This window comes from Euprymna scolopes, chromosome 15 (genome assembly GCF_053919585.1).
Source record: "Euprymna scolopes isolate OS-2025 chromosome 15, ASM5391958v1, whole genome shotgun sequence".
NCBI lineage: Eukaryota > Metazoa > Mollusca > Cephalopoda > Sepiida > Sepiolidae > Euprymna > Euprymna scolopes.
This window is the reverse complement of record NC_136496.1, coordinates 121,983,246-122,007,099: the sequence shown is the minus strand read 5'-3', so window position 1 is coordinate 122,007,099 and position 23,854 is coordinate 121,983,246. Positions and strand designations below refer to the sequence as shown.

Genomic DNA, 23,854 nt, shown 5'->3' with positions numbered 1-23,854 from the left:
TTTTGATACAGCTACGCTACTTCGAATGTGGAATTTACCAAAATTGCTAAAACTTTTCTTGTTTTAATATCCATGGCATGCAACTCCTTGTCAGATCATTCTAAAATTCCCGCACTGTATCTCAAAACACTGACTGCCCATGCATTCACTGCTTTCATTAGGTTTCCTCCATAAAATTTTGACTTCACAATTAGTTTTACTCTTCTAAGATACTCCTTCCTGACTTTCTCTTTTATCTTTCTGTTCATGATTCCTACACCCTCCAACACTTCCAAATACTTATACCCTGTATCTTCTATTTCTTTCATGATTTCTCTATTTGGTAGCACTACCAAATGAACCTTTACTCCCCTTTTCATCATCAGTACCGCACATTTATTAATCGCAGACTCCATCCCGATGTCTTCCGAGTATGTCACTACCAGTTCTACCAGTCTCTCTATTTCCTTTTCATTTCTACAGAATATTTTCAAATCATCCATAAACAGTAGATGGTTGGGGCGTCTGTCACCAGATCCAAAGTTATACCCCAGTTTTTCTCTCTCTCTCTCTCTTCAAGAGGATGCTCAGTGGCATCATTATCATTACAAAAAGAAGTGGAGATAACGAATCTCCTCGGAATATTCCACGTTTAATGCCAACCTGCTCCAGTACCTCTCTGTTTGCTGTCAGCACCGTTTTCCATTGAGCCATACTTGTCTCCAAAAGCCCTATCAGATTACTAGCGACCTTCATCATCAATAGTGTTTCACGTATCCATGAATGAAGAATAATGTCGTAAGCCTTTCTGTAAACGATCCATGCTGCACTCAGATTCATCTTCTTCCTCTTTGCCTCCTGCATTACAGCCTTCTCAATCAGTAATTGCTCCTTGGTACCTCTCGAACCTTTCCGACGTCCTTTTTCCATCAGGGAAAACACCATTACTCACAAGATGTCCATAAATTTTTTCCACAAAGATTCCAGTTAATAGTTTCCAAATTATTGATCTGTAAGTGCTGGCATCTGTTCCCTTTGCAGGATTTTTCCAAATTAGTGTCTATCTCTTAACAAGCCAATCAGGGACATCTCCCGACTCTACGACCCTTTGCAGGGCAGCAGCTATAGGTGAATAAAGGCTTTGGAGCTGTTTGAACAAGAAACCCATCACTCTATCTGGACCAGGTGCCTTTCAGTTTGTCATTCTTCGTATGCCAGCCTTAACATCATCGATGATTATCTCAACGTTCTTCATCTGCTGCATTCCTGATAGCCATTCTCTGACCTCCTCCAACCAGCTAGCCTTCTTATTATATCGTCTTTCGACAGACCAAATCCCACACCAGAACTTCCTGGCATCATCTGCATTTGAAGTGTTGTTATTTCCCATCTGTTTACTACCATTTAATTCTTTATACAGCTGAGACTGATTGTTTCGGAAAAGGTTGTTGTGCCGGAATGCAACACTTTTTCCAACAAAGTTCCGAAGTTTCATACCACCAGTGTGGACCTTCTCTTTCAACATTGTTCATAGTACCATTTACCAGCAATCAATACCTCCTTTCAAGCTCGTCCTTAGCTTTCTGTCCTAGTTCAACTCCTTTTCTTATTTCTTCGATTCTACCAATGTCTTTCCACCACCGTTTAATACTTTCTTCAAGCCGCCACTGCTAGTATGGCCTTCTATCCTTCATTTCTCTCTTTTTCTTCTTTTTTAAGCCAAAACGATTCGCAATAACGTATGATGCTGCATACAGAAACCTGTTAAGTTCCGTAATCGATATGTTCTTTCTTATGATATTGTGAATTACTCCTTGAAGTATTTTTACCTCGCTTTTCACCTTCTGCATACCACTTACTCTTCATGGTTGGAATATCTATGATCTCATCTCCAAGAAGAACCTCTCTTAATTTCTGAAGTACTTCTTTTTCTACAGAAGTCAAAGCTCGAACTTCATCACCACTTCTCCATAGATCTGCTCCTTCCACTGATTCAATTGTCTCAGAGTCATTGATCTCATCTGCCTTAAATCCTGCAAACTCGTTCTCATCATTTCCCCTAACGATAGGATACCATTCCTCCTCAGTTGTCCGCCTCCCATCATCGCTTCCATTTCCCTTCTGCACTTCCACTCTCTTAGTTCTTTCATCAGAGGTAGTTTCATCAATTTTACTTTCGTTATTCATTTCATTCCTAACCATCCATTCAATCTCTTCTCTTGCAATCACTGAAAGTAAGCTGTTACTTTTAATTTGTTTCAACTGGGATACCACTTCTAGTACCTCCTCCTCTCGATTCCCATTCTTCCTTTATTTTTCGGATATATCCACCAGATTTGGTACTTCCACTTCTTAAAATGAAGGACTCTTCTTTTCTCATCCATCCATGTTTGTTTTTCATTTGCTGTTCAAACTCCCTTCGTCTCTTGGTACCCTCTCTGGCAATTCTCACTCCCCCTATATCCAGCCACATCCTCAGAATTTCGAACAGTTGTATGATGACGACAGGACTCACCCTGTTGACCAGTGGGACACCTATCTGACGTGAGACCATCACAAGATGTTCTAGCCTCATTTACGTCGTTATTTTCAATATTTTGATTTGACATTCTCCCATAAATTGGGTTAGTGAATTTAAGGTTACACCACCACCGATAGTTTTATCGAGACATTATCTCTAGGAGGGTTCCCCACCAAGATCAAAGATCCCCTCCCGACCTTTTTCCTCGATCACCATCACTATTTCCATTACCACCACCAACAACAATAGAAATAAAATGTACAATGATAATAACAACACTAATATCGGTAGCAATAATATTAACAGCAAAAACAACAATAGCAATGACAGCAAAACACAACATCTACCATTACAGCTACAGGAATAATAAAAAATAATAAAAACATACTACCATTACAACCACCACCACCACCACCACCACTACTACTAGTAATAATATTAGTGGTACTAGTAATAACCAATAAAGTAAATTTATTTATTTTTTAAATAATAATAACAATAGTAATGATAATGATAATAATGATAATAATAATGATACTGATAATAACAAAAATAAAATAAAATAATAATAATAATAATAATAATAATAATAATAATAATAATAATAATTAGAGAAGCTTTTTGCCCCCTAAATTCCAGTGAAGATCAATAGTAGCTGTCAACGAGAAATCAATGGTAAGCGGCCGTTACGTAAATACAAATGCAAACGCGATGGTTATCGAGAGAGGCGAAGAGTACTGGATGTTTTGGGTGACTTGTTGTCACTCAGACTCTGGATAGCGTCATAAGTTGTCCTCAAGCAGAAATATTTGATGGTAGCCTGTGTGACTACTCCTAATGAATAATAATAATAATAATAATAATAATAATAATAATAATAATAATAATAAAATACTAATAATCATAATAACAATAATACAATAATAATAATAATAATAGTAACAATAATAATAATAATAATAACAAAAATAACAATAATAATAACAAAAATAATAATAATAATTATAATAACAATAACAATAATAACAATAATAACAATAATAATAAAATCATCATTGCAAACATTAATGTAAAACTAAGACCCTCCCTTCTTTTTCAGTTAGAAATGAATAAAACTATTTCATCTCCAAAAAGTTTTCAAAAAAAGGACATGGCTGTCTGTTCACGCTTTTAAATGATCTATTTAATTTTATAACAAAAATCCATGTAAAAATCCATTTTTATAATAGTTCCTTTTTAAACTTTAAAAATATGCATTTAAACTGACATCTGTTCCTTTATAATGCATATAAAACATTATAAAATTGATATAAAAAATATTCAGAGAAAAAAAAACAATACAAAATAAAGTGTCTTGAATTTTCATTGCAAAAATTTTAATTTCTGGAATCAATTCTTTTTAACTTTAAAAGATTAAAACAGAATTTGCTAGAAAATTGTTTTAAAATTGTCGTTAATTACGTTATTTATTTTTTGTACACTTTATTTATGAATTTTAAAAATGTTCAACTGCCTAAGCTTTTCTATGGGTTTTGTTCGTAATAATAATAATAATAATAATAATAATAATAATAATAATAATAATAATAATAATAACCAAGCGATGTTGATTTACTGTATGTATATTGTTTACCCTCTTCCTTTCACACCCCTTCATTTCAATCCTAATGTAGTCATCGCAAGACGTCACATTTCTAATCTGTTAAATAGCATTTTCTCTCCTATTCTGATTAGAAGTATTAGGTTTCGAAATACCTGGATATAAAGAGCATATATCCTCCGCAGCCATAATTGGTTATATCCCTATTGAATGAATGATTAATTTATATCTATTAGTATATATCTTTATATTATCGATTTTTCCTTTTTCGTTCTGTATATATATATATATATATATATATATATATATATATATATATATATATATGTATGTATATATATATACATATATATATATATATAAATATATATATAGTCATCTACATACAGTACTGTTTCGCTGTTTCACAGCTCATCAGTGCGGCTAGATAGGCAACTACCTCAAGCCAGGATTGAACGTCTGTACGACAGTCAAGGCTCCTAACCATTACGCTATTGGCGGCTGCTATATATATATATATATATATATATATATATATATATATATATATATATATATATATATATATACTAGCATTTCAGCCCGGCGTTGCCCAGGTGTTTGGAGGTGTATGCTGAGCAAAAAAAAAAAAAAAGAGTAATTTTTTTTAATTTGACCCCAATTATGACCCCTTAAAATTTATAGTTTCGGGCTGAAATCACTTTATTAAGTTAGATCCAGGTTCAAGGAACCTATATCTAAAATTTCAAGTGTCTAGACCCAAAATTGTCGGAGGAGTTTGGTAGAGTTCTTAAAGGTCAAATCGTTGAAATTTGACCCCTTAACAGCAAAATTTCTGGCTGACACCCATCACATCGATTTTCCCAAATCTCAGTACCTGATATTTCAAATTTCGAGTCTATAGACTAAAAATTGACAGTTATTGCGTAGGGAAATGTACACAGACAGACAGACAGACAGACACGTTCACTTTTATAGATATATAGATAGATAGACAGATAGATGAAACAAAAATATATACGTATACATAAATATATATGGAAACGATTTTGTGTTCATTGTAAGCTTTTTACGCAAATATTTCGCAAGTATAAATCATGTAGAATATCTGCATGAATATAATTACCCGTAATAGTTAACTAAAGGTGATCACCCTATAAGAAAACTGAAAAATCTAATAGGGAATTAATTAAAAATGAATGTTTAAAAGAATATGCAAATTAGTTAGATCTTTTGCTAATGAATGCAATTCGATAACTCATATATAACAAAATTGTATTTTCTTTTTAAATAAATAGAAAAATAGGGTTTTTGATATGAATATCACTACACACCAAAGGAATACGGAATTATAGGTATATATAGATACTAGCAGGGGTGCCCGGCGTTGCTCGGGTGTTTGGAGGTGTATGCTGTGCAAAAAAATGGTTAATTTTTTAAAACTTTGACCCCTATTATGACCCCTTAAAATTTATTGTTTCGGGCTTAAATCACTTTATTAAGTTAGATCCATGTTCAAGGAACCTAAATCTAAAATTTCAAGTGTCTAGACCCAAAATTGTCGGAGGAGTTTGGTAGAGTTCTTAAAGGTCAAATCGTTGAAATTTGACCCCTTAACAGCAAAATTTCTGGCTGACATCACATCACATCGATTATTCCAAATCTCAGTACCCGGTATTTCAAATTTCGAGTCTATAGACTAAAAATTGACAGAGTTATTGCGTAGGGAAATGTACACAGACAGACACACACACAGACACACAGACAGACAGACAGACAAACACGTTCACTTTTATAGATATATATATATATATATGTATGTATATATATGTGTGTATGTATATATATGTATATATATGCATATATATATATAGTGATTGTCACTTCTTGAAAGAAGAAGACCATCTTTACCTTGCTTTATTGTTGATTACTCAATTATTTTCATGTATATATATATATTATTTTTTATTTTATTTCTCTCTCTCTCTCTCTCTCTCTCTTTGTCTCTCTCTCTCTCTCTCTCTCTCTCTATATATATATATATATATATATATATATATATATATATATATATATATATATATACTAGTAAAAGTTCCCGTCGTTGACTGGGTTCAAAAACTGCCTACAGAAAATGGATTCTGATTTATGAAAGTATTATAGGTTATGAAAAGGAAGGGTTGTAAAGAGATAGCTTCGAATTTGGGGGTATCAAAACCAAAGCAAAATATGATCAAAGTAAATATAAAATAGATAAACCCTATAATTTATTATACCATACCTGTTCACATTGAAACACTTATCACAACATTCTGTAGATCTATATTAAAAAACCTTATAAAACTTTGTGACATATTTTCACTCTATAGAGATCAGGCGCAAACGAACACCCCATAATTTTATTATACCATATGTCTTCAAACTGAAACATAATTAACAAAGTATACTTACGCAGATAGATATGAAACGTCTTTATTAAAGTTTGTGCATATTTACATTCTATGGAGGCCAGGCGCGAACGCAGACCCCACACTTTTATTATACCATCCCTGTTTAAGTTAAAACATACTTATTAAAGTATTATTATGTACATCTATATCAAAAACACTTGTTACCGTTTTTTTTTTTAATTTCTTATTTCCATACTTTGTGGACAAGGCGCGTACGCAGACCCCCAAATTTTAATGAATCATCATTATCATCATTATGCCAGATCAAACATACCCATTCCTGTGTCTCGATACATCTTCTATCATTATATGTGATCAGTTTTCTATAATAATCAACCATATAGGAGCCTATTCGTGACCAGACACACACACAGACGTTCAGCTTTATATATATATATATAAAGTACGCTTAAATATGATAATCTATTTCTAGCAGATGTCATGTTAATTATTATATTGTACCCAATATATAGTAATAATTTCAAAAGTTAAAAACAATATAACTTGGGTGTCATCAGCTATAATCGAAATCAAATAATGTAGCGCTCCAGCTTTGGTCGCTGTCGTTTGAATTATCGACGGATGGATAAAAGAGGTATAAAATGAAAAGCGACTCCAAGCTATGAATGTATATTTGCGCGTGTTCAAAAATTACAGCTTTAGTCGACTTACTCTTGCCAAAGTGAATTGTTTTTCTTTTCAATTTTTACACGTTAGTAGATATTTTTACCGGCCAAAAACTAAATCGAAATTGTTTCTCTGGTTCAAATTCACTAAATATCAATTTTCAAGTCTATAGACCAAACATGCTGAGAGGGGTTTGATATAGAATGTTCTGAATACATAGAGACGAGGTCATTATTATATATGTCCTAGCAGATTGTGTGCGTTGCCCAGTCGTAAAATACAATTAAATATGATATTTAAATTCACGCAGATTTCATACTTATTATTATAGAATAATTTTTCTATTGATTATATATATATATATATATATATATATATATATATATATATATATATATATATATATATATATATATATATGGATGTTACTTGTACAAATGGAAATTCTTTTAACTTTCTTGAAGTTTTACATTTGAATTTTACCGTCACTGGATTTTTATCTTCCACCAAACTATTCATTCATGTGTAATCACTTTTTTCTTCACCATATTCCCTCTGCTTCACTTTTTTGTTTTCAAGTAAGATCTTTGACTTACTTGTTGTTTCATCAAATACTTCTTCATGCAAAATCCGATCCCGTATTTTGCTAACTCCTACCCTCTGATGAGAAGGAAAGTATTTCTTCGAAACTCCGCGGATTAAGGACTGTCCATTTATTTAGCGTTTCCTTTTCAGATTAAATATGTTTTTAACTCATTTCAAAGTGTTTTTAACATATTTTATTAACTGTTTGCTTATATATATATATATATATATATATATATATATATATATATATATATATATATATATATTATTCGGTTCCATTAGCTGCAATCGAATCGCATCAGCTTATTTCACAAAAAACACTTGCAGAATGATAGTCATAACTCCACGTGGAAGAACTCCATCTTTCATAAAAATCAAATCTTCAGTATTGTCTCAAGCACTAATAATTGGCCAAATTTCATCCACAAACCTAGTGAGGTATCTCCACACTTTGCAGTTGGTGTCTGAATGGTTGAATGCCCAATTCCCTGTGAAGATGGGTGGGTCGTTGCTGTTGACAAGAACACCTACCAGACGTCCTGACTTAACGCCCTATGACTGTTTTCGCCGGGGTTGGCTGAAAGAGCAAGTCTACCAAGAAAATTAGAAAACATTAAGTACAAGTAGGTGAAGTTATGACTACAAATCCGCAAGAATCTCTGGTAAAATCAGTTGATGCGATTCCTGATCGACTTGAAAAACTGGTGCGAATATAGGCACCTATATTTAATGTTGTAGAAAAGTCCGTGCATTATACTTTCTTCTCATATTCATTCATTGCATAAAGTATTCTTCAAAAATAAGTTGTATATATTTTAAAATAGGGGGTTACTTTCAATCACATACATAGAGATAACAGATTGATATATGAAAATACCTTTATTGTCGGTGACGGTAAGGTATGCGGTTTGCTTGGAGAAAGATGCATCCACTAGAATTCGACTGTTGATACTTCTCTTACAATTTGTAATTAGACGGTATTGTTGTTGTTGTTGCTGTTGTTGTTGTTGTTGTTGTTGTTGTTGTTGTTGTTGTAATGTTGTGCCCCTTTGGCTGTGATCATAGCGTAGTATCTGTGTTAACTGTGGCAGGCAGGGCCAATGGTCAGAACATTATTATTATTATTATTATTATTATTATTATTTGATTGATGCGAGCGACAGCGGGTCGCTGGATCAATCATTATGATTAGAAAAATAAACAATTAGATTGGGAAAAAGTGATTGACACCTGAAATAATAATGATATCGCTAGAAAAAAATGTGAAAATAGAAAATAGATGTAAACATCATTTTTGGTTCGCATAAACACATAACTAGATTGAGGGTACATCAGCTGTTGATCTGAGACACGTAATGAGATGTAAATTTGTGGAGATTCTATTCAGTCGTCAGCTAGACATCAGAGAGAATGAACGACTCAAGGTGAGAGTTGGTCTCTCCGTGACGCAGGGAGAGGCGTTTCCTCGAGCAACCAAGGTGTAAAGACGTTGTAATCTTTGAAGATGTCAGATGAAATCATGAAAATAAATGTTTGTATATAATTCAGGTATGTGTCGTGCTATTTACATCTGTTAAAAAAAACTGCTTGTCTAAAACTCTTCCGATACGGCCACGTTAATCGTTTCCTGTTAGAACTGTTGCATAAATTTTAAACTATACACACTAGACGATCAGCTAAATGAAACGACGTCTATACATACACACATTTACACGTACATGAATATAAAGATGAAATATAAAAACCCCACTATTCAATACGTATGTCGTTTTGGAACATATTCATATACACACACAACGTAACGTTGTTGTTGTTGTTGTTGCTGTTGTTGTTGTTGTTGTTGTTGTTGTTGTTGTTGTTGCTGTTGTTGTTGTTGCTGAGCGTCATTCCTGATTATGACTTCTGTTAGCATTCGTTTCCTCGCGATCTTTTATTGAGAATTTTTTTTCTAAAAGGATATCAGGTACTTACGGGAGAAACTACGTGAAGGTTGCCAACGTCCTGAAGATGATAGTGCTTCTGTGGAACGAACTATGTCCGAACTTGGCTTTCCGAGGTTGTCAGCCCTATTCGCTAACCACCGTCATTTCCTTGCTACTCTAGATGCACACTGCATGGCCTTTTATTCAGTGAAGGTTGTTTCAATAGATTGCACCTGCATGTGTTTCTTGCCAACATGATATGCCATAAAATAGTTATGTTTTGCCAATCAGTAATGTCTACTTTGTTTTGTTTTCCATGCGTTTCTTCGTGTCAAACTCATTATTTGTATACAAATGATCTTTACATGCAACTTACAATTATTTTGTCTCTTGATAATCATGTTGTGTTGTTAGTTGCGTTCCGTTTCCAAGTGCACTTCATTTTGCCGAAATGGTTTTCCAGTACACACAGTCTGGCTACTTAGCACGCATACACACACACACATATACATATATATATATATATGTATATATATATATATATATATATATATATGCATAATCAAACAGAAAGACCAAAACAAAGAACATCCTTTTTGTTATATTTTCATCAAGTATCTATATAATATTTTGTTTGTTCCTTCTTTAATTAGTCTCTACGTTACGTTTTGAAAAAAGTCAAACGCAATTGATGAAAGCCAACCTGCTTCAAAAAAGGCCAAATCTACGACATTACGCTTTAAAAGAAAATAAAGGAATGGTCTCCTTTTCACGTAGCCTCGTTTTCGAATATCATGATAATAATATAAGAGCATTGTTGGAATGGTGTGGGAAAAGAGCTACTTGTAATTTTGACGTGCAGTGATTATTCACCGAAGAGGGAAGTCAACAAAACGTTACATAAAAATGGAACATTCGAAAGAAATAGGGCAAATAAAAGAAGGAAATTGTCTGCCACGAGATACTGGAGGGCAGGAATAATTTAAATATTGTCACTTAAAGTGTGATTATATCATTTATATTTAATTATAGTATCCAATTCGCATTGTAATAATAAATACGAAATCTGCATGAATTAATATATATTTAAGCGTATTTACGATCGCCATAACGCTAGTATAGAACATAGAGTAAAAGAAAAAGATGTTCACACACTTTTTGAAGACACTTATTTCAAAATAAAATTTAAAAGTGAAATTTGAAAAACGTTGAAATGTCGAATATAATGATAAAATCATTATTTATTTATTTTTTTTTTTGCCGAAAGCCTTCAAATGAACATGTGTTTACTTCCTAATCATAACTCGTTATGTTTTATGTGATTAACGTTAATATTGAAGTAAAATATTTGTAGATCGGTGAAAATCCCAGAATTAAAAATCCCAGAACTGAAAATCTACGAATTGAAAATCTCAGAATTAAACATCTTAGAATTGAAAATCTCAGTAATAAAAATCTCAAAATTAAAAATCTCAGAACTGAAAATCTCAGAATCGAAAATCTCAGAATTAAAAATCCTAGAATCGAAAATCTCAGAATTAAAATCCTAGAATTGAAAATCTCAGAATTAAAAATCCTAGAATCGAAAATCTCATAATTAAAAATCCTAGAATCAAAAATCTCAGAATTCAAAATCTTAGAATAAAAAATTCTAGAATTGAATATCTCAGATATAAAACTCTCAAAATTTATAATCTCAGAATTGAAAATCTTAAAATTAAAAATCTCAGAATTGAAAATCTTATAATTAAACATCTCAGAATTGAAAATCTGAGAACTTAAAATCTCAGAATTAAAAATCTCAGAATTGAAAATCTCTAAATTAAATGATAGAACGAGGAGACACAACTACATACTAATCAATTACTGATCGATTTTTTTATCATAATCAAAATTTAACTTTCTTAACAAAAACAAATATTTTACTTTTTATTTTATTTCAATATAAATCGGCGAACATCGACACTTGATCTCTACATCTACTATTACATAAAAGGAATGTTGTCTGTGTGTGCGTGTTCATTCCCTATTGACTCGAAAACGACTGGTTCGATTTTTATGAAATCTTACATGGAGGTACTTTATGTGCAAGATGGATTTTGTGTCGGGCTGTCTTTGATAATGGATAATCGATTTAATCTGACTAAAGAATGAAAAAACGATGTTGACCAAAGTTTATACCTTACACAGCCTAACATTACATTTGAGAAGTTTTATTAACGTACAAGCAGAAAGACCTTGCATAGAAAATCAACAGCCTGTTCCTTGGTATGATATGGACGCGTTCGAAATCAGTGTTTCTATTTAAAGCACAATCGCACCATGATACTTGACTTTTGCATTTTAAACTTTAATTCAAGCAATTATCAACGCACAAGCAGTGAGGTCTAGCATATAAAATACGCAGCAGGCTCTTTGATATAACAGGGACACGTTCGAAATGAATGTTAATGTTCAGAATAAATTGAACCATGATACTTTACTTTTGTACTTTAATTTAAGCCATTATATATAAAAAATAAATTTATAAAATCAACAGTAGGTTCTCTACAGTGCAATGTAAACTACAATGTATTATAGACGAAGTCACGTAAGGGAGGAATGTGAAGCTTTCTTCTAGAGACAATCAATCGATTTTAAAATAGGCGATTTCATCGATTTCGATGATATATAAATACGGGAGTGTGAAACATTCGTCGATCATCATTCAATCGTGGGCAACGGCGGGTCACTCTGACTGTATAGGAAAAGTTAATAACTATGTTTTCAACAAAAAGTACTTTTTTACCTCTCAAATATTGAGTTAGCAAATAAGTGAAGTACATTAATTTTGTTTTCACCAAGTGAACAGTTAACTGTGGTACAAAATTTATTTCCTGTTGTCTCTTCTAGCATAATAATTCGTCTAATCTGATGGAATATCAAAGTAAGTGCTATTACTTGAATCAACATCATTAAGAACAAGGATTTAGGTTTCAAATACTACCTTATTAAAATATTTGATCAGGATTTACATGAAAACTTAAATATTCTTATGCCAGATTATTCTGGCAAACCCTTGAGAGATAGAGAATGAAGACGCTTATGGATGTAGTTTAGGCAGTTGATAATTGCAACTATTCTAGTATATACATATATATTATAAAATGTATACATATGTATATATATACATACATATATGCGTATATATATATAATTATAAATAATATTTTATGCGTACATACACTAGTGCTTCATGTTTTCACAATCATCAGTACAGGAAGTAACGATTGCTACTCGTCTGAAGAGTGAACATAGGAACGGACATTGTCGTGGAGGAGAATTGGGTTTTTCTGTTGACTAATGCTGGGTGTTGTTGTCGAAGTTTCTGACATATGTCTCTCATTTTTTGAGAGGGCTTCTTGGCAGTAATGGTTTCGCCTGCATTCAAAAATCTGTAATGAATAAGACTGGTCGCAGACAACCAAACAGTCAGCATGGACTCCTTTTAGTGCAACTCTGGCTTCAAGGAGTGTCGTCGAGCTTCATCGGCGTCTAACCACTGATTTTAGCGTCGCCAGTTGTTTTATAGAACCCACAATTCATCGCAAGTCACAAATCAATAAAGAAACGGATCATTCTTGTTGCGTAAACTAAAGGGAAGATGACACTTCTTAACGGTGTTTGTTTTCGTTGTCGCTCAATTAGTGAGGAACCCATGTATCAATTTTTTTTTTACAATTCCAATCTTTCTCAAGTTGTTGGAAATCGTCGTATACGTGAAGTCTAATTCAGAAGCAATTACTCGAACAATTGTGCGTGGATTGGCCTCGACTAAGTCTCTAAATTGATTGTTGTTAACTTCCGATGGCCGATCAATATCATTATCTTCAAGACTTGTCACCATCACAAAACTTCTCACACACACAACCACACACACATACACATACACACACACACACACACACACATACACACACATACACACACACACACATATATATATATATATATATATATATATATATAGGTAATATCTTGCTTGAAAGGTACTCGATTTGTATATACCAATCGTAATGGTTTAAGTAATCATTCTAATAAATAAAGTTTTTCATAATGAAAAAGATCTTTATATATATTTTGTAAATTTAGAAAAAATGTCCAAGCTTTTTGTTGGGTTCCAGAGCATATATAATGTAGTATAATAATTCTCCAAGTTCCATACATCAAGATTTTGAAGTTGGTCAGCTATAACTTTTAAAAACGTATTCATTAACATATTGTTTCGTATTGCGACTAACAAGTATACAAAATTATGTTGTTGCTGCATACTAAATCACGTACTTGTCAGATGCTTACCTTAAAAATATGGTTCATGTAATCTACACACCTTGCCGTTTTACGAAAATAATATATTAATTATTTTCGTATTTTCGTATTTTTGTTTTATTTTCATTTTATTTAAAGTTTTCATACTTTTTTTTTTAATTTACCATTCTTCGAATCCTGTTTTTAAGTTAAACTATCTATAATTTATTTTCTGGTTGGTTTTAGTTGCTATAAACACGAAACTTAATTCTTTTGCTTGTTTGAATAAATTTTCGTATCAAAATGGTAAATTGGAGTAGTTCCCAAAGTAAAGTCTCTTATTTTTTTTTACCCCGAGTAGTTAAAGAGCTACGATGACAGAAATGGTATTATTAAAACGAGCGACATTTCGTAATCCCATACCTATTTTTCTACATAGATTTCTCGAACAAATGCCAGGAATTGAGTGACGCATCTCTACTTCTGATGCAGGTCCATGACATATGTTCCATTCTAAGAGTCTCACACCGTCAATATCTGCAACAGAGAAATGAAACTTGCAGATCATAAATGCATGTTAAATCATAACAATATGATTTGCAAGCCCTCTGATCTATTTAGGCGAAAAAATAGCAAGCATTAATTTTGGAACACCACACCCATATATATATAAGAAATATAGAATTATATATATATATATATATATATATATATATATATATGTATATATATATATATATAAGAGAGATAGAGTTTGAAAATATGGAGACGAACTAACGCGGACTAATATATAGGCTTTATATATATATATATATATATATATATATATATATATATATATATATATATATATATGTATTTGTAGTCATCGACATACAGTCCTGTTTCGTTGTATCACAACTCATCAGTGCCGCTAGACTAGCATCTCTCCCAAGCAAAGGATTGAACCTAGAACCGTCGTGTTGACAGTCGGCGGTTCTAGCACTCGACCACGGTATTGACGCCCGTAAATAGCTCATCGGAATGTCTATTTAAATAGACACCCGCCACCACCTTTATAGTGCGCAAATCGTCTGTTCGTAAACAAATAAGGAGCTTCGCATTTTCGGCAAATTAAGTAGCGGGTGAGATTATTTACGACAGTGCTCTACCCAAAGAGGGGGGCTTTTAAAATATATTTGTAGTCATCGACATACAGTCCTGTTTCGTTGTATCACAACTCATCAGTGCCGCTAGACTAGCATCTCTCATAAGCCAATATATATATATATATATATATATATATATATAAAGCCTATATGTAAGTCCGTCTCCATATTTTCAAACTATATCTCTCCTGAAATAAAAAGTCCCAGACCGAACTTGGATTAGCTTGGATTTTTTACGGCCCGTTCTTTTATGGGTCTTTAGTCGGTTAAAATAGTTTTTAAGGGATTAAAAATGGGTTAAAATAGAAAAATACATTATAATTTTGTACATTCATCTAAGTAATTTTGACATTTTTATCAGTTCATATGCGTGTGACGTTGGCACAGTGGTAACGTCACCAGCTTAGAATGCCACAGTTTTGCTTTCAGTTTTTATTCTAGCTGATGACTCCACAATACTGTATTTGTTGTTCTAAATTCACGACTCTATAATAATATACACAGAATCTGGACAAATGAACTTTTTTGTTATTCAAGGTCAGAATAGAAAATGGGGGAGAATTGATCAGTGCACTGCAACTACATTTAAATAAATAAATAATAGAATTATTATGGGGGGGAGAACATCTTGGCGAATAGACGGCATCATTAATTTATTTAAATGTAGTTGCAGTGCGCACTATGTTCGGCGAACATCGCAAGGATTAGATTCTCGTTTGAAATAGCATGTGCCTTCAAAGATTTGTTATATAAATTTTTCACCCTCGGATATTCTGAGTATACAGATGGTTCTGCAATTTGCGACCATCTTATAAATAACCATGCGTATGCCACGAATTTCAGTGCTGACATATTTACGATCCTTAGTAATTCGCACGCTCCCTATCATTTGAAAATTTTATAGACTCTTTTTATTAAGTCTTTGAGACCTTCTCTTTGCAAGCAAAAGGACAATTTTCAAGAACTTAATTTAGTCTCAATGTAATTTTTCACCAGTTTATTTTTGGGGTTTTTCCTATCCCCGCCATATTCATTACTTTTTTTTTTTTAATCGTATTTTTCTCGATTTAGCTTTGATAAGTGAGCAACGAAACCTGGTTAGCTAACCTTTATTTTCATTTTTTATTTTTTAAATTCATTATGCTTTTTGGCCTGTATTTAGCCGATATATATATATATATATATATATATATATATATATATATATATATATATATATATATATATATATATATATATATATATATATATATATATATACTAACACACCGCCCTTCATTTTCCGGTCGTAAAATATGCGTTAATATGATATTTTCATAAAAGCAGATTTCATATTTATTATTATATATTTTGGATCCAATATATAATATGATTTAAAAAATTAAAAAAAATAAAAATAGACGCCACCACCGAAAATCGAAAGCTAAATGTTTAGTTTACGATTTACCTTTTCCTTTTACGTTAATGACTGAGCTATAAAGACATGTTTGCCGCGAGGCTAAAACTTAAACATGAACCAATAGCTATTATGTTACGCATGCATATTCGTAATGCTGTCATTCGACCTTCACCTGGCAAATTTAATTTCTTTTATTTTCACTGTTTTGCACTGATTTTCTACGGCTTAAACACAAATATAAAATGCTGCATGTGTTCGAATACTTTATCTATAAAGTTTTTATTGTGTAGACCAAAATCTGACAGAGGAGTTTCGTAGGCAAAATCTGCTTAAACAAATATATATATATATATATATATATATATATATATATATATATACATATATATATATATATATATATATATATATATATATATAAAGGAGTTTGTGTTTACTATGATCTTTTACGCAAATATTACGCACGTACGTCCAAGGATGGAATACTGCTGCCATATATGGGCAGGAGCTGCTAAAAAACAGCCTATCCTGCCTTGACAAAGTGCAAAATATACTTCGTGGCTTAGTGGGGGACGCCCTTTTCTCTACCCTGCAACCTCTCTCCCACAGAAGAGACGCTGCGAGCCTATCCTTGTTTTATCGTTATTTCCATGGCAGGTGCTCGTCTGAACTCCAATCTCTGGTCCCCCCTCGCCAATCTTTCACGAAAAACACCCGTCTAGCTGAATCCACTGTGAAAAATTTCCCCCACTCTTTATCTGTGCCTTAATCAAAACGTAGATTCCATGAACAAAGCTTCTTTCTTAGAACTGCACGCCTGTGGAACTCTGTTCCGTCTGTCTGCTTCCCACCTGACTACAACTTGGATGTTTTTAAATCCAACGTTAACAAATTTCTAATTAACCGCCCTCTTAAGTAAACACTTCATAAAATCTCCACACCAACATACTGTACTTGCAATAACCCTAATCCCTGAGTGGCTTCCGGGCCTTGATAAGTGGCAACCACTGTGTAAAAAAAAACAAAAAAGAAACGTATAAATTATGTAGAACACCTGCATGAATATGATTACACATAATTGTCTATATATATAAAAGGCAAAACGATCACGCGCGATTTTGTATGTCCATGAAAGGTTACATTTATTGGGAAGTTTCCTTTATACTTCATAGATTATAATATCTCAAATTCGAAAACGGACGGCGTTTATTTTGATCGACTTGATAAAAGTGAAACTAATCGAAGCAAAGTCGATTCGCTGGCCTTACCGCCTTACCGTCCAGAAAGGCAATTAGCTTTGATCGACGTTAGATAACCCTTCATATCAAACACTTGCTACTTATTTGGACACTGCCAGAGCTCCCCCTTTAAGGGGGGATGATTTCCCCAACATCGTGGAGAAACTAATAAATAAAACGGCGTAAAGCGTAACTGGCCCTGAGCCAACGTCACTTTCCGCGCCTGCGTGATTCTTAACTTATTTGTGCAAGTCAACTTTTTGATTGAAATCGGTAAATTTCAAAGATTTTCACATCTTCTTACGTCATAGCGTGCGGTAAGATGTCAGGTTTTCTTTCAATTTCTTTTCCGCCTTCACGTCACATGTTCGACCCTGCCTCAAGCAGGTTTTATTACATTCCTGTAAAAAAAAAATTTGTGGGGAGGGTAATATGTAACATAGTCCATCAGAAAATGTCAATAGCAACGGATGGCAGGCTTGCTAAGGGATTAACAGCACTAACCGAAAAATACGCACAGGCAAATTAGGAAGTGTGCGCGAGTGTTGTATTTTTTTCTCACTAAATCATTTTTATGAATTCTTATCTAACCATATGATATGTAACTGCTTATTTAACGGACTATATATGTATATCTATGTAAATTTTTCGATATATAATAGACGGTTGCCGTTGAGTCTTAAATGTCAATCTCAACGGCCACTGGTTCGTCGAGGGTTCGTGGGTGCGTGTGTGTATTACATAAAATTCACTGTACATTTATAACGACGTACCTGTTGCTGCGTTACCTTCTCTCTTTTGGCTGCTACCTGGGTGACTCGTCGACGTTTTGGGAGAGCTGGGTTCTGCTATAACGAACCTTAACTCAGCTTATTCAAACCGGAACAGCTTACAAGTCACGTCCTCATTTGAACATTTCCGGTGCAAATAATCGATAACTGCACAACATGACCCTTGACCCTTTTCTGCACCTGCATGCTCGCTTAACCTTTTGCTTTCTCACGATTCAATCTCTGTGTTTTACTCAGCTAGACAGATAGATAATTAGAATAGAAAGATAGATAAACAGATAACTGAATAAATGCTCTGTAGCCGGCGTTGCCCGGCGTTTACCAACCACGAGAAGAAAAAGAAAAACAAAACAGAAAAATGCACCACGTGGTAAACAGAAGGAAAGTGCGTGTCGAATACAATGAGCGTGTAACGTCAAGGACGTAAATGGGCCGACTGTGCACAGCATGACAAGAAGAAAGATAAACTCGTGCCAAGCTAAAATGGACACGTGCCAGCGACAGACGTTTTAAGTGGTGCCGAAAGTAATGTTAAAAAAAATGCTGACCCGGATATTTATTTCTTTCATTTGTTTGCTTGTAACTATAACTTTATAGGGAGACTTGTCGCCCAGACTTCAGGTTGTTTCCAATAGGAGATCTTTGCTGACCTTCGTGGAGCATCTAATGAGTCAATAATAATAATAATAATAATAATAATAATAATAATAATAATAATAATTCTGTTTATTATTATTATTATTATTATTATTATTATTATCAGTAGTAGTAGTAGTAGCAGTTACTTAGGTTCTCAATATTTTTAAAATGATACACAGAAAACAAATACAGTGACACAACTTCCTTATCACTGTTTTGATGGGCACAAGATCGATTTAATATGGTACCATTCCTATCTTCGTAGCTCTTCAACACTATAGTTAATCAGTTAAAAATGGTAAGCTGTACATTTTGAATGATCCTCGTACAAGAGTTTTGATAAACTCATCTACATTTTCCACCGTTTTTTACTCGCGTTGCCATTGTCCCTGTCTTCATTCCCCATAATGCTTTATAAATATTAGTTTTTTATTTCATCAACAGAAAATGAAGTTTTCAATAAATAGTGAAATAAAATAAAATAATCGTTTTTGAAATCGGAAATTAAATTACTTTTTTCCGATTTTATACTCATTCTGATACTATAAAAAATTGTATTTTTATGCTTCTCGATGTTTTCGAGCAAGGGTTTCATCATTTATCAATACCCGAAGGCCACTCGAGGATAAGAGTTAGTAACTACAATGTGGTCAGTGAGGTAACAGCATTGTGATCCTTAGTGGTTTAAGTTGAGTATTTTAAAAGGCCGCCCAACAAGAACTTGTTTATGTTGGACTGGAAGACGACTCTATTGTAGTTAGCTGGAAAGCAGGGTATTAGCTCATAATGCAACGGCACAAATTTCAACAGGCAAGCCGTTCTAGGAAATAGGCTTTGTTCGTGGAATTTGCGTTTTTATTAAAGCACAGATAAAGATTATTAAAGCACAGATAAAAAGTCGTGGCAAGTCTTGATAGTGCTTGTAGCCAGACGAGTGCTTGTTGTGAATGTTTTCCAAAAGGGATCATAGACTGATGCTTAGGCAGCATTTGTGAAAATAACGATAGAGCATTGGCAGACTTGCAACGTCTCTTCTCTGTGAAATAAGCTGTAGGGGAAGTCGGTGATTTTGATTTCGATTAATCATCTCAACACAACAACGCCCGCATCGCTTGACCAATTGTTAGCAAACTTGATCGTACTCGAAATTTAACTAATGGCACTTCGTAGCCTAGTGAGGGATGGCCTTTTCTCTTCCCTGGAACCTCTTTCCTACAGAAGAGACGTCGCGAACCTGTCGTTGATTTATCGTTATTTTCAGTGCAAGTGTCTACCTGAGTTCCAATCTATGGCCCCTTCTAGCCTGACTTTCACGAAAAACACGCGTCTAGTTTAAACAACTATCACTAATTTCCCCCACTCTTTATCTGTGCCTAAACCTAAATGTAGATTCCATGAACAAAGCTTCTTTCTTAGAACCGCACGCCTGTGGAACTCTGTTCCGTTTTCCTGCTTTCCGACTGACTACAATATGATTGTCTACAATTCCAACGTGAACAAATTCTTGATGAATCATCCCCTTAAGTTAATATCATTAGCAGACGAAAAGTAAGTCATACTTTGCTGATAACATTGGTTATGTTCATTATAGAGACTCGCTACTCGTCTTATATTTTTGCCAATGAAACCTTGTATTTTGCCATTTATCTTGAAATGTTGGAGCTCAGTCGAATATGTTTCATGAAAATAACGATAGAGTTCGGTGAGACAACCAACGTCCCTTTTATTAGAAAGAAGAATGTGGACAAAAATGGATGGTCACGTTAAATACTGCCAAGACTAAGCTTGTTTCCTTCAATAATTACAATAAACCTTCTCAACCTTAATAGCTATAGCCAAACATACATTACCTAGAAGTCCAAACTCCTCGGCTTAATGTTCACAGGGAATATGAGTTAGAATAGATACATCGAGAGCATTGCAAAAATTGATGCGAAAAGTGTGCCCTTCTCTACCGTGCTAGAAAGTTACTTACGCCTGAAAGTATTCTGTACCTCTATAAGACCACTGTGCAGTTATCCTGGTTGAACGGCTCCACATGTGAAGCTATCCCCGTCGCAGGTTACCAAATGTGACCCGTGCTTGTCCTTCACAGGGCATCATTCGCAAGGTATCTCAGTGTAGTAGGACTCCTCAATAGATTTGATCGAATGTATTTCACTGTCGGGTTGATAGGCCGATGCTTTGTCGATCTGTCACGCTGGAAGGAAATCAATCTCATGCACACAAAAGAAAAACAAACTCGATTATTTATTCTACTGGTTAATTGAAGATAAGTTGTACAATATATAGACTTATATACAATTGTCCAAATTTTGCCACTGAGCCTGGAAAAAATAACAATTTCTCCCTCTCTCGATATGGCGGTGGAAGGTTGCGGGAAGAGAGGGGGGTGACGACCCTTCGATTGTCTTTGATTCTTTCAAAGTCTCAGCTCGATCTGCCGGTTTCGGCGCGGAAACTCGTTCATATAGTGAGGTGACGGGGTGGCCGAGGTGGCCGTTATGGCCGGGGCCGTTTTCTGGACCAATCACAACTAGTTACATCACCTCAGATGAGGTGCCCTCCTCATCGGTTGCACCTGTGGATTGCAGGCGCTATTCTCACGACCGAGAGGTTAAGCTCGTGACCTCGTCGGTCTGGTAACTGCACTCAAAGGCAAAAAATCTCTGAGTCATCACTCTTTGGCATCAGAAACGAAATTATGTTTTTTTTACGCCTCTCAAAGTGACATTCAATTGTAAAATAATGGAATTTATAAATCAAATCTTTCTCTCAGCAAGGTTAGTTGCCGACGTCCGGACACAAAACAATACCTTAGGAATAAAAAAAATCATATCTGCCCGGCATTCTCCAGTGTTTCGGGCGTCTCTGGCTCCCCCAGTGGGAAACCCAATCGCTCCCTAGGACGGTCACGTCACACCACAATTTGCCTATGTATAAGGTATTGTTGTGACATTTGGGCTGATGCATCTGTTACTGGTTACTCAACACATATACAGGGTTCAAAAAAGAGTCGCCAACCTGGACTGTCATCTAGGCTTCGAATTCTGTCCTATCGAGGAAATGTTGCATCCCTCTGCCTGTTTTACAAGTATTTTAATGGTGAATGCTCCGACGAACTACAAGCCCTTATAGCCCTCGACGTAAATACCCTCATCACACCTGACAAGCAGCAAAGTCCCATGCATACACAGTAAAGATCCCTAGATTTCAGAAGGCATCTAGATCTTCTAAACTCCGGAATTCCCTTCCGGTTTCCTGCTTTCCCAACTGTACTGACATGCAGAAGTTCAAGTGTAATGTAAACAGAAATTTTGCTGCTCAACTCCCTACATAGTATCCTTGCAACTTATGTCCTTGATAATAGCCCCAACATCAAAGTGGTACGGTGCCTTTTATGGGATGAAAATGGAATAATAAAAAAGGAGTTTGTATGGGAGAGAAAAAATTATAAAACACCGAATTTCGATATATTTTCTTTACTCATGTCCACCCCTAGCAAGGCATATAGCCATTTGAACATTTGAGACTCTGCCTAGAAAGATTAACAAGATGTTGGTTTATGTAACATTTAAACTTCTACATGTCAGTACATTCCGGGAAGTAGATAGCAGGAAGGGAATTCCAAAGTCGAATTGCTCGAGAAAAAAAAAAAATAATAAGCTTTCTGAAACTTAGGGACTTCAACAGTGAAGGGGTGTGATTATTTTGCTAAGTGGGTTTGTGGAGCATGTGTATGTTAAGGTGGCACAAGGGCAACGAGTTTATCAGACCAAATTCTATTAAAATATTTGTAAAACAGGCATAGAGATGCAACATCACGGCGATGGGACATAGGTTGGGGCTTAAGTGAGACCTATTAGATTGTAGACTATTTTTTAACCCTATCCAAGAGGGAGAGACTAGTAGTAGATGCACCAGATGTTGCAACAATACTCTGTGCATGGGCGAACTTTTGTGCTTTGTCAAGTAAAGTAAGGTTGCACTGAGTGCCAGCCATCCAAAATAAATGCAATTTCTTTTCGTTTTTTTATATAAACAAAGTCTTGTTAATGCGCGTTTGCGTTCTCGCTTGTTTCTTTTTAATCTGTGTATGTATTCATGTTTTTATAATTCTTATCCCAACAAACTATTTATAACAGAGGTGAAACGTCTTTCACTCACATTATTAATGCGTGTTTCATGTCATGTTATTTCTCCACCCCCATCCCCTTATTAATCAAGAATAAGGCCAGAAGAAATGCCTCATACGGAGGCATCTTGGCACGGCACACAATTATAAGCTTTAAATAGAAGCTGGATCGCCAATTAAATTGGGATTATACCTTAAGTGGACTTAGTTCGCGTCTGATGACAACGACAGTCACAATGGTCTCAGTTAATGTGAGCCCTCCGGAAAACCATCCAAGTCTGCCTAACGCTTGCGCTTTTGTCAAAACTCAATCATGTTATGCAAAGTCAACAAAAAAAGAAAACAAGAATTTCTTACGACAAAACAATCAAACCAAACAGTATGATTAAAAATGTGAAGATATAAAGAACTTGGAGTATAAACACGTTTATAAGATTTGGTATTAAATTACATAAAATGGGTTGATATTCCGTAAAGCAAGACAACCAAACAAATCAATGTTGGAAAATGCTCGAATTAAAAAACTTACC

General features: G+C 34.3%; 1 protein-coding gene across 2 annotated transcripts in view; it reads left to right on the top strand.

The window, feature by feature from the left end:
- The window catches only part of LOC145294101 (FMRFamide receptor-like), a 412,224-nt gene that overhangs the window by 29,426 nt on the left and 358,944 nt on the right, over positions 1-23,854 (top strand). The window lies entirely within an intron of this gene.